The sequence below is a fragment of the Engystomops pustulosus genome, chromosome 1, assembly GCF_040894005.1.
Source record: "Engystomops pustulosus chromosome 1, aEngPut4.maternal, whole genome shotgun sequence".
Classification (NCBI taxonomy): Eukaryota; Metazoa; Chordata; class Amphibia; order Anura; family Leptodactylidae; genus Engystomops; species Engystomops pustulosus.
In genome coordinates, this window is record NC_092411.1 from 256,394,744 (window position 1) to 256,404,856 (window position 10,113).

Sequence of the window (10,113 nt, forward strand, 5' to 3'; positions counted from 1 at the left end):
GGGACTGAAAGGTGGGGCATTTTGATGTCTGGGGATTGGTGATAGGCCTGAATGATAGGGAAGTTCAGGTGAAAAATGTGGGTTATTGAACAACTTTTTAACTAGAAGTTGGCATAAAAATCACCAAATGTTGCCAGATGAGAAGCTAGAACTGACCAGATAGTTCCCTGATGCAATTTTTTTTTTGTATCATGTGTGAAATACAAGTCCCATATATCCTAACATACAGGTTGTTTTTGTCCAAGTTTAATTCTGTCTTTGTTGCCTGTAGCAACCAATCACTACACAGCTTTCATTTTTCCTGGGAAGATTATGAAATGAAAGTTGCACTGTGATTGGTTGTAACAGACAGGAAAAAAATACTAGTTTCTTTCTAGACACATCGGGGGAGATTTATCGGAAGTTTCTTAGAGCAGAACTGTTTTAGTTGCCAATGGCAATCTGTCAGAGCTCAGCTTTTTTTCCCCACAGTGGTTTAAAATTAAAGCTGAGCTCTGATTGCTTAGCATTCAGTTATCCCTGAAATAGCTGTAACCAGGAAACAGATCAGGGTAGATTTATCATAAGTTTCTGAGGTAAAACTATTCTAGTTGCCCATGGAAACCAATCAGAGCTCAGCTTTAATTTTATAAAGAGCTGTGGGGAAATAAAAGCAGAGCTCTGGTTGGTTGCCAGGGGCAACTAGAACTGTTTTACCTCAGAAACTTATGATAAATCTCCCCTGATCGGTTTTCTGGTTACAGCTATATCAGGGATAACAGGATGATAACCGTTTGGTATACAGTCAGCCAGTTTTCCAAAGCCACAAATCAATTTAGTGATCCAATAATAAAGTAATGGAAGAAAACAAAAGACACAGGTCTCTTTACTTGCTGTCAAGCACAGCACTGTACACTGCAGAGTGGCTGTGCTTGGTAATGCAACTCAGCCCCATTCACTTCAAGCATTATCTATATTTTACTTTTGAACTTGGGGACATGAAAACAAAAAAACAGCGTATCACCCCTGCCAATCTCAAATTGATTACCTATGCTAAAGATGGGTGATAAGTCATTTATTTATATAGCGCACAGATTATGCAGCGCTGCACAGAACTTGCCAAATCAGTCCCTGTCCCCAATGGACCTACCACTATGTTTTGGAGTGTGGGAGGAAACCCATGGAAACACAGAGAGAACATACAAACTCTTTGCAGATGTTGACCTGGATGGGACCTGAACCCAGGACCCCAGCGCTGCACGGCTGTAATGCTAACCACTAAGCCACCATGCTGCCTTGTAGTTTGTAGTCCTCATTTTGGGATTTTTTTCATAAATGAATAATGGAAGCCATCATGATGTAGTCAGTACGGTGTGACAGCTGGAGCTTCCATGTAGCACCCCCAAAAGAAAAAAAATTAAAGGACTATCCCTTTAAATTGAAAACCCAGAAAAGCTTAACTCCTACCTTTACATTATCCAGCTTAATAACTACAGTCTAAGCTGAAAAGACTGATAACAGGGAACAATAGACTGTGCTCCTCCCCCTCGAATACCGCATTAGAATACAATTTATCTGAGTAACACTAAAAGGTTTCTCTGAGCACGTATAAGAATACAGCGGGTCTGCAGATCACAATAACAAAGGATGTCCTAACTGTGAGTCTGGGGAAAGAACTACAAATAATGAGAAGGGCAGCCAAATACTATTGACCTGGAAATGTGATCAGACTTTGAGAAAGTGAAGATTTCCGGGACAGTGGAACAATCTGAAAGAGCGATCATAGAGAAGCTGGTGGTGGGGCTGGAGATGGTGTAATCTCACATTTATTCCACACCCCATTTAATGGCCTTCCAGGGAAAGTCCTCGGTTCTGAAGTTGTTTCCACTGAATGTGCAGTTTCTGTGAATGTCCTTGTTTACTACATATGACAATTTCCTTGTTACATTGTTCTAATGTTAGATGTGTGTTTTTCATGTTTGTGAGTAACAGGTTATAGTTTCATGCCACAGGCTTTCGTCACACTTCCACAACATATGACATTTAGAGTCATACCTAGAAAAGTACACAGGAACTTTTTGGTTAAATTTAGAAAAAAATACATCATCAATACGGCCAAAGAGCAGGAATTATTATAATAAGGCTGCATTTACACGAAAGTATGCCCGGCCGGTGACCCCTCCCCTCTCCATAGAGATGCGGCCATTGCCGTCTATGGGGTACAAGCTTGCAGCTGTACATACGTCCCCCGTACGTTTGTGTGAATTCAGCCTAAGAATGTGTTCACATGGGACAGATTTTTATGCAGTTTGTGCTAAAAGAGTTATGATGTGTCTTAGGAGGAAATCTGGTGTGAGATCCAAAACAGAGTGAAAGTATAAATTCTACTAATTTTTAATTCTTAGACACCAGGCCCAATCTTGGCACACAACATGCAGCAACCATATCACACACAATTTTTTGTGAACTCAGCATACTGCTGATTAAAAGCCCCTTTGGAGGATGACAAATTGATGTCTGCCAGACAAGCTCTGGTAACAGTTATCGTAGGGTGGGAAAAAAAACCCAACCTAATTTATAGATTAATGTAGCTCAACATGTCCAATCTCCAACCGTTTAATACTAAGATTAATGGTAGATCTGAACTTGCTTCCGATCACAGAAAACTATATATAAAGGTAGTTCTGTTCGGGAAGATTTCAAAAGTTACATCTAATGGAAGGAAAAAGGAAAAAAGAAAGAAAGTAAGTAAGTGAACTGAGCTGTAGACTCTGGTTGATCTTAGCAAATTCTTTCCTTCTTTATTGGATCCTGTCCCAAAAAATAAACAGAATGAGATAAAAACATTGTTTATCACTAGGGAAATGAAAGTATCCAACATCAAGTTATCGCTGGATAATATTATTTTTACTATGGTAAACTATTTTGATGGCGTAATATCTAATAACAGGAGGAACATCCATGTCACCAAGCCAGTGATCACAGCAGGATATATGTAGGATGCCCAAATAGATTAGATTAAAGTTGGCAAAAAATGCTGAAAATGAGAACGACCCATGTATGGGGTTATCCTGGGTTTATCCCCATCAGCAGATGTCTGGGAAAGAAGATTTAACCACTTGAATTTCATGATGCCCAATCCTTTGTCCTTAAGGGAGATAAGCTACTACTTGAGTTGTCTGGCAGCGGCTTATTCCCCTTTACCTTTTTTGAAAAGCCAAAGGATTTGTTGTACCGTGTTAGCCAGTGGTTAAAAAGATGAAAGATGAGAGTCCTTCTTTGAGTCCTCTTTCATCCCTTTACCCTTATGAAAGCAGTAGATGTTGGTAGAATAAAGTAGAATCGAAACTGTGTGGCCATCTTTAGGATTTGTTCATTCTTTTAGCAGAGCCAGTATAATATGACTGTAAATATTGCTGAACTTTTCTTCTTTTAGCTCAAATTGAACTGTGAAAACATTGCTACCATTCACACCCAAACCATTTAAACTTTGTTTTTGGAACGTGAAAAGTATTCCAGGCAAACATGAAGTGTTCTATAGACCCATGAGATAAAATCCTTATGAGGGTCTAGGAAATAGCCTCAAAATTAGACAGACAGTCTTCTACCAGACCTCTGAGACCTCCAGGACTCTAAACCAGCACTTGCATTGTTATGGAGTCCATAAAGTTTCCGATGGCAAGAGAATCTGGCAATAGATACGAAGGGGAACTGAGCGGGGCCACTACACAGTGGACAGAGCCTCTTGCTTCTGGCTCCAAATAGCTGTGGTATTGGAGGCTGCCAAGAACAGCTGCTCGATGGGGGTATCACATGTCAGACCACCATCGATCTGATCGAAGGCAGGTCATCAATATCAGATCCCCCCCAAAAACCGTATATATTTTGTATACATTGTGGTTTGTATATGTCATCGGGTATGGATAAAGGGTTAAGAAATGGTGGAGCAGAGGTGTTGGCTCCCAGGGTGGAGACTGGGAGTAGCTGGGGCAGTGACAGAGGTTTGGTCAGGACCCGTGATCAGAAACAGGAAAGAGCACACATATGCCACTTGGAATGTATGACGCAAACTCCAGCCTTGAAACAAAGAAAAGGAAACAGCTCTTCTGGCTTAGCAGGGGAGAAAGCACAGAAAGCCTGCAGTCAGTCCTGGCTGAGCAATATTCATGAGCAGCTGCAGCCATCTATACAGCAGCGGGTGGAGGTGTTTGTACAATGGGTGTGAATGAAAACAAGGACTTTATAGGCAGGTCCTGCCCTGTTTACAAATACACTAGGGCTGATGGGACGGCATCTGTCTAAATGGGCGCGTGACTAATGACCAGGTCACACAGGTGTGCAGAAGGAGTGTCACCCTGACCTACATCTCATCATCAAAATACTTAATTTTGTCCTATTTATAGTTATTTATGACTATCACGTTTTGCATACTATACAACTGGAGTGCATAAGTAACAGTCCTTGTACCCAATGGGACTCACCATCTTGATTCACAATATTCATTCTGAAATTTTGGGACAGAATCAGACCACACTCCATTGAGGTCTACATCAAATTTCTAAATTGGATCGTTATATATTAGGCATCATTCAGGTGCCCTATCCATTCACGCCATAAGACGATCCATACATTGTCATGTTATATAGCTCAGACATGAAGGTATCCATCATCGCTTCTATAGCACTGGAGTCGATGAATCATGCTGCAGTTGATAAGAAACTACTTCTGGGGCCTCCATGTAAAATCAGAAGCATATGGCAGCCATTTAGTGAGTCATGGAAGAATATGGGGCCCTATCATTGCCCTGTGCATTCTAGACATTGAGTAAAAATTCCAAAACAAATTTAAAAAAGGGTCATGTCTTATAAAATACTAAATATACATGAAAACATCTTATTAGTATTTATAAAGTCATGTATACATATTGGGTGTGCACAATTTTATTGGATCAATACAACACATTTCTCAATATATTATGAAGATAGCGATGCCATTTAACACAAAGGAGTCATATACCGTAACCTATACGGTTATGTGTATAGCCCCACCAGCACTCAATATAGCTTTAGTTTGCCAGTTGTCACAGTTACATCCATAAAGCCAAGCATTGTCGTGGCCTTAGCAACTAATGACACATGGACAAGGCCAGTAGGAAGGAGAACATAAAGAGCTGTTCTATCAAATTGACAAAGACTGTGTGAACCAGGTTGTTGGACAATGATTTATTCCTGCTATGTAAATAGGACTACGTATGATGAGATTGCAATGGTTTCACACTTACACTTTGTGCTTTTATACAGTTCCTTTGTTTTTAGCACGAAATCTACAAATTCTACAAAAACTGCATCAATTGCACTAAAAACAGCACATGTGAATACTGCCAAAGCCCTTATGTATCTGCAGTGTATCCTGGATAGGCATAATTACTACATGATATCCAACAACGTATCACTTTAATATTGGCTATTTATCATTACGAAGGGCCTATAACTATTCCCATTGGGGTATGAGGTAAAGGAATACCAGTTCAGCCTAAAAAAAATCTCAGTTTTAAGTTGCAAGACAGGAGCTCAAACTTTCCACAGGTCCTGCCAAAATAATGATCTGGTCTCCAGCTTCTTCTCCTTCCTGTGCTACTGTTTTCAGAGCCATAAAAACTAATTTGGCCCCAATAAAATGGAGTTACTATTCAGCCATTGCCTGGGTGTAATAAAGCGGCTTAGAAAGTGTCTGTGCCCTGTAATATCTGGACAAGCCAGGGATATGGCAACATCTGTTCCCACCACTGTCCTGCTCATGGAGAGTGAAGGGCAGGCGGAGGGCAAAGTCTTCTTTTTTTAGTCATTACAACATCGGAGAGACAACAGCTCCAAAGTGGTGTGATGGTTAAGACATTAACAGCGGGTGCACACAGATCCGAGACAGGATGGGGCACTCCGGGTGGCACAGATTCCAGAGGAGGGGGGGGGCACGGTCACTAGAGTTACAACTATACTATATCCTATATACACATTCAAAGCACACACAGGGCAGAAAATAAGCTGCTCCCCACAGCTGTGCACACACATATTAATCTCCAGTTATCAGGAGCTACACGTTAATAAATGTATACATGATTAGAACATGCCGATAATCTTCCAAAGGAGGCTTTTTCTGGTAGCTATAGGCTTATTTTCCACAATCATGCACAGATGTAGCAGTGCTGATTTTGTTTGATGTAACGGAACTCTTTCCCTTTTAATGGTACGTCATCTGTGGCTTTACCAAGTACTAAGAGATGTCATGATACAAACAATGTAGCAAGCAAGGGTTAAAAGACGGATTCCGCTCTGCTACATAGTGTAAAGGAATTGACAAGTGAGAATAAAAGCCAACATTGTAGCAAATTATGTAACTGTTACAACCGTAGGTACAATCATCAGTTTTTTAGTTGTCCAAGCGACCGAGACTGGAGACAACCAAATGATTATGTCTGTGACAATTCACAACCAGTTTGCTTAATTTCGTGAATCAACGTCTCATTACTCATCAAATTACCAAATACTAGTACAAGTCATGATTGTAGAAAAAAAAGTTGTATAAAAAAAAAAAAAAATTAAAATTCCTAGCCATTTAGATGAGCATTTCCGATCACATTGGACGCAAAGTATAACTGACCCATTGCTGTCATATCACATTATAAAAGGAGGAGTAGAAGCCTTGTATACATTATTCTAGTACAAAAAGGATCATAACATGAAATGGAATGCTTTCAATATCCAAGAAAATGTTATAAAATGTCATTAAAAAAAAATTCATCATGGAACGCCCAATAAAAAAACAAAAATGTATTAATAAAGATATGAAAAGAGAAGCCTCAAAAACGAAGAATCCGGTCCCCAAATAGAACTATAAAGTGCTAGAGAAGCTTGGGAGATCATTTATATCTTCCACAGTATAAAGTGCTGTGTGTTACAAAGTTGACTTTTTGAGAAAACTAATCATTGACAGTGCCACGGTCTCCGAGCAAAAAAATGCCAATCACCTCACAGCTAGCGGTGACAAGGGCTGTCTGTACCTCCCTCCAGAGGGTCCTGGGCCACTGACTGGCACTGTGTGTGCTCATTTAAAGTCCCCATCAATCAGCCTTTTTGTTAAGACAGCCCGGTGGAAAATGTAGAGACCAATGTGTGGCCAGAGCTCAATCAGCTGACAGTAAGTTTAGCTTGTCCTGGGAATGGTGCCCACCACAGCCAACCAGGTGATCAGTGCCAGCACAAACTCAGCTCTTCAGATTATCCCAGTAGAGTCGTCTTCATCCAAAAGCGGAAAAAAAAAATTGCACCCAATAATCCAGTTGACAACCCATCCCTTTAAACCAAGACCAATTACCTGTGACCATTTCACCCCAAAAGTCCTCTGGGCACCTGCGGCAATAAAAAAAAAATCTAATCTAGAGAAGTGGAGTATAAAGGATTGGAAACTTACTGTGATCCAAGGCTGGAGGGGGCACAGGGGGCTCTTGTATATGGCACGTCTGCTAGTAGTAGTAGTCCCTGTTACTCCAGTAATGAGCAGTGTATAGCTTGCACTCAGCTCAGCTGTGTCTCACATGAGTGTGTGGCTGCTGCAGCCTCAAGGTTAGGGACAAGCCTCTAAGGGATGGGAATTCAGGGAGGGAGGGAGGAGGTCTGATCAGCAGCACTCTACACACCAGGCAGGCAGGGTGGGGCAGGGCAGCTCCTGCCCATAGGGTGGAGGGTGGATTTGGGTGGAGGCTTGGACCAGTCAACATTGACACTTTCATAAATATATATTTACAGAGCACTCAGCCTCTCCCCTGCCTCCTCCTCCCTCCCCACACACACAGGACCTGATCACTGTGACCCCACACACTCCTAGTCATGCAAATCAGCCTACACCAGGAAAAGGCAGCACTAAAAGTCCCAGAAAAGCTATCATTGTCTGGAAATTCCTGCCATACAGTTAGTACGGTGCGTAAGCCTGAGATAAAGGAACTTTTTACACTCTACCTCCTGGAGGGATCCTTTATAATGACAAGAGGCAGGTCTGAAAGACTAACACCAGTTTGTCTTGATATCACAGATAACTCTCTGGCTGGATTCCAAAGAAACACCAAGGAAAGAAACATTGCAACATGTATACAAAAAGTTATACTTTCATGGAGTTTATTGCAACTTTGTTTTTGTCGCCGCACAAGCAACTAGTTATAAACTATAGGACCATACTACTTAAAGGCTGATTCCAGGTTTTGTTTTTTCATATGACACAAACATAGTACACTCATTAATCAGCTGTATGAGGAGATTGCAGCTTTCTGCGCTTTCTCTTCTCCTTACCGCACACATAACCTTACATAGTATAGTGGTCGTGCCTGGTACTGCAACTCAGTATCATTCACTTATTCACAAATTCACAATTTATCATCTGTATTTGGGCACCAGGAGTGTCACTGAGATGTTGAAGCTGTTCTGTAATTGCTGCAGCAAAGAGAATTGAATTTTAACCCCTTATCTCTGCACCTATTTTCCACGTAAATGTCCAGGCTATTTGTAATTTTTTATTTTTTTTGTAAATGCCTTCTACAAACTATTTTTTTTTATTTTCCAGTCACCATAGCTGTATGGGGTCTTGTTTTCTTCTGGACAAAATGTAGGTTATAATAGCAGAAATTTGGGATTCATATGTTTAAGGTCATATGCACATGGCTGTATGCATTTTATGGTCTAGTTTTTAGTCCATATGTCTCCTTTATATTACTTATATTCCACCATAAGTGAGCTGTAGAAGTAGACTTCTATGGAGACATAGGGGGAGATTTATCAGAAGTGTCTGCGGTAAAACTGTTCTAGTTGCCCCTGACAATCCATCAGAGCTCAACTATTGGGACAACATACAGCAAAAACATCAAAAAATAAGGCATGTTATATTTTAACATTGTAGTCTGACGACCAGTTCATGATACTGTGAGAAATATGTGATCATATACATTAGATAGCTGCATTTCCCATTGTAGTCAATGGGGCTACTTTTTAGACTCCCCCAAATATTTTGTCCATAAAAACCAGTGTCTGTTGCACATCCTTTGCGTTTTGTCTCAGTTTTGCTTCAGTTTTTTTGCACGCATTACGTCTGTCATGCTTCCATTGTGCTGCTGAGCAAAAAGAATCTGAAGCCTTTGAGGGCGCTGTCCCACGTTGCATTTGCAAGCGCAGACGGAGACAAAACCGCGCCCACCGGGGCGGTCCGCGATCCGATCACATCAGCGTTTCTATGGAAACGCCTGCGATCGGGTACGAGCTGCCGGTGTTTTGCGTTAAATTAATGCAAAACACCAGTGGCTCGTTCCTGATCGCAGGCGTTTCCATAGAAACGGCGATGTGATCGGATCGCGGACCGCCCCGGTGGGCGCGGTTTTGTCTCCGTCTGCGCTTGCAAATGCGCCCTTACGTTGGATAGAAAACATAAAACCTGGTTTCCCAGACTCATCATTAAAAAGAAACAAGCCTGTCATCTATTTTATTTTTGAAGACCCATAGACTTCTAGTGCTTTCTGTGATCCGCATCAGTGAAAAATAGACAGGTTTCAAAAATGTTTCTACTGACAATGGATCCTTGAAAAAAAAGGCCAATGTGAAAACGCCCATAGAGAACAAAGGCCCAAGTAAAAACCACTGATGACCGGGTGTGAAATAAACACCATTGTGGAAAGGCCCTTACTGTTGAACTTTTGATATGTTTTTTCTAGGTTCAAACCTGATAGAAGTGCTGAGACTAAAACCTTCCTTTGCAACCCACAACTACTTGACTTGTAGTAGTTGTGTTACTTGTAGGAAGGGACAGCAACCCGCTCATTTAAGTCATTGTTAAAAGACTGGAAGATCAATCAACATGCATTTTTCTGTCTGTAGGAGTTGGCATAGTTTGTTTGCAGGCCTATTTCTGGTAACTTGAGGAGAAATATTGAAATCATAGGTCAGCATTAAAATAAACTGCTTGTCAAATGATCCATACACGCAGTATTATAGTTGCCCTATAAAGGTTGCAATCTATGTCCATAGTGAGTGACATCATAGTCTTGGATAAATGGTTTCTGAAGGAAAAGCTTGTTACAGCTTGATTTTTCTTCTCATT

The 10,113-nt window shown here is 41.0% G+C and overlaps 1 protein-coding gene and 1 non-coding gene across 4 annotated transcripts in view; one reads left to right on the plus strand and one right to left on the minus strand.

Moving 5' to 3' along the window:
- The window catches only part of KLF3 (KLF transcription factor 3), a 41,641-nt gene extending 33,990 nt beyond the window's left edge, over positions 1–7,651 (minus strand). The window contains exon 1 of one of the 3 annotated variants that reach the window (XM_072125764.1): positions 7,447–7,651. The gene's annotated coding sequence lies outside the window, so the exon portion shown is untranslated. Of the gene's footprint in view, positions 1–7,003; positions 7,023–7,446 lie in introns of those variants that run through there. The other 2 variants (XM_072125781.1, XM_072125771.1) reach the window with 2 other exon arrangements.
- Positions 7,652–9,702: 2,051 nt separating this feature from the next.
- LOC140087892 (small nucleolar RNA SNORA40) lies at positions 9,703–9,823 on the plus strand. Its single transcript, XR_011850042.1, has one exon. It is a non-coding gene; the product is annotated as a small nucleolar RNA SNORA40 (small nucleolar RNA).
- Positions 9,824–10,113: the final 290 nt, after the last annotated feature.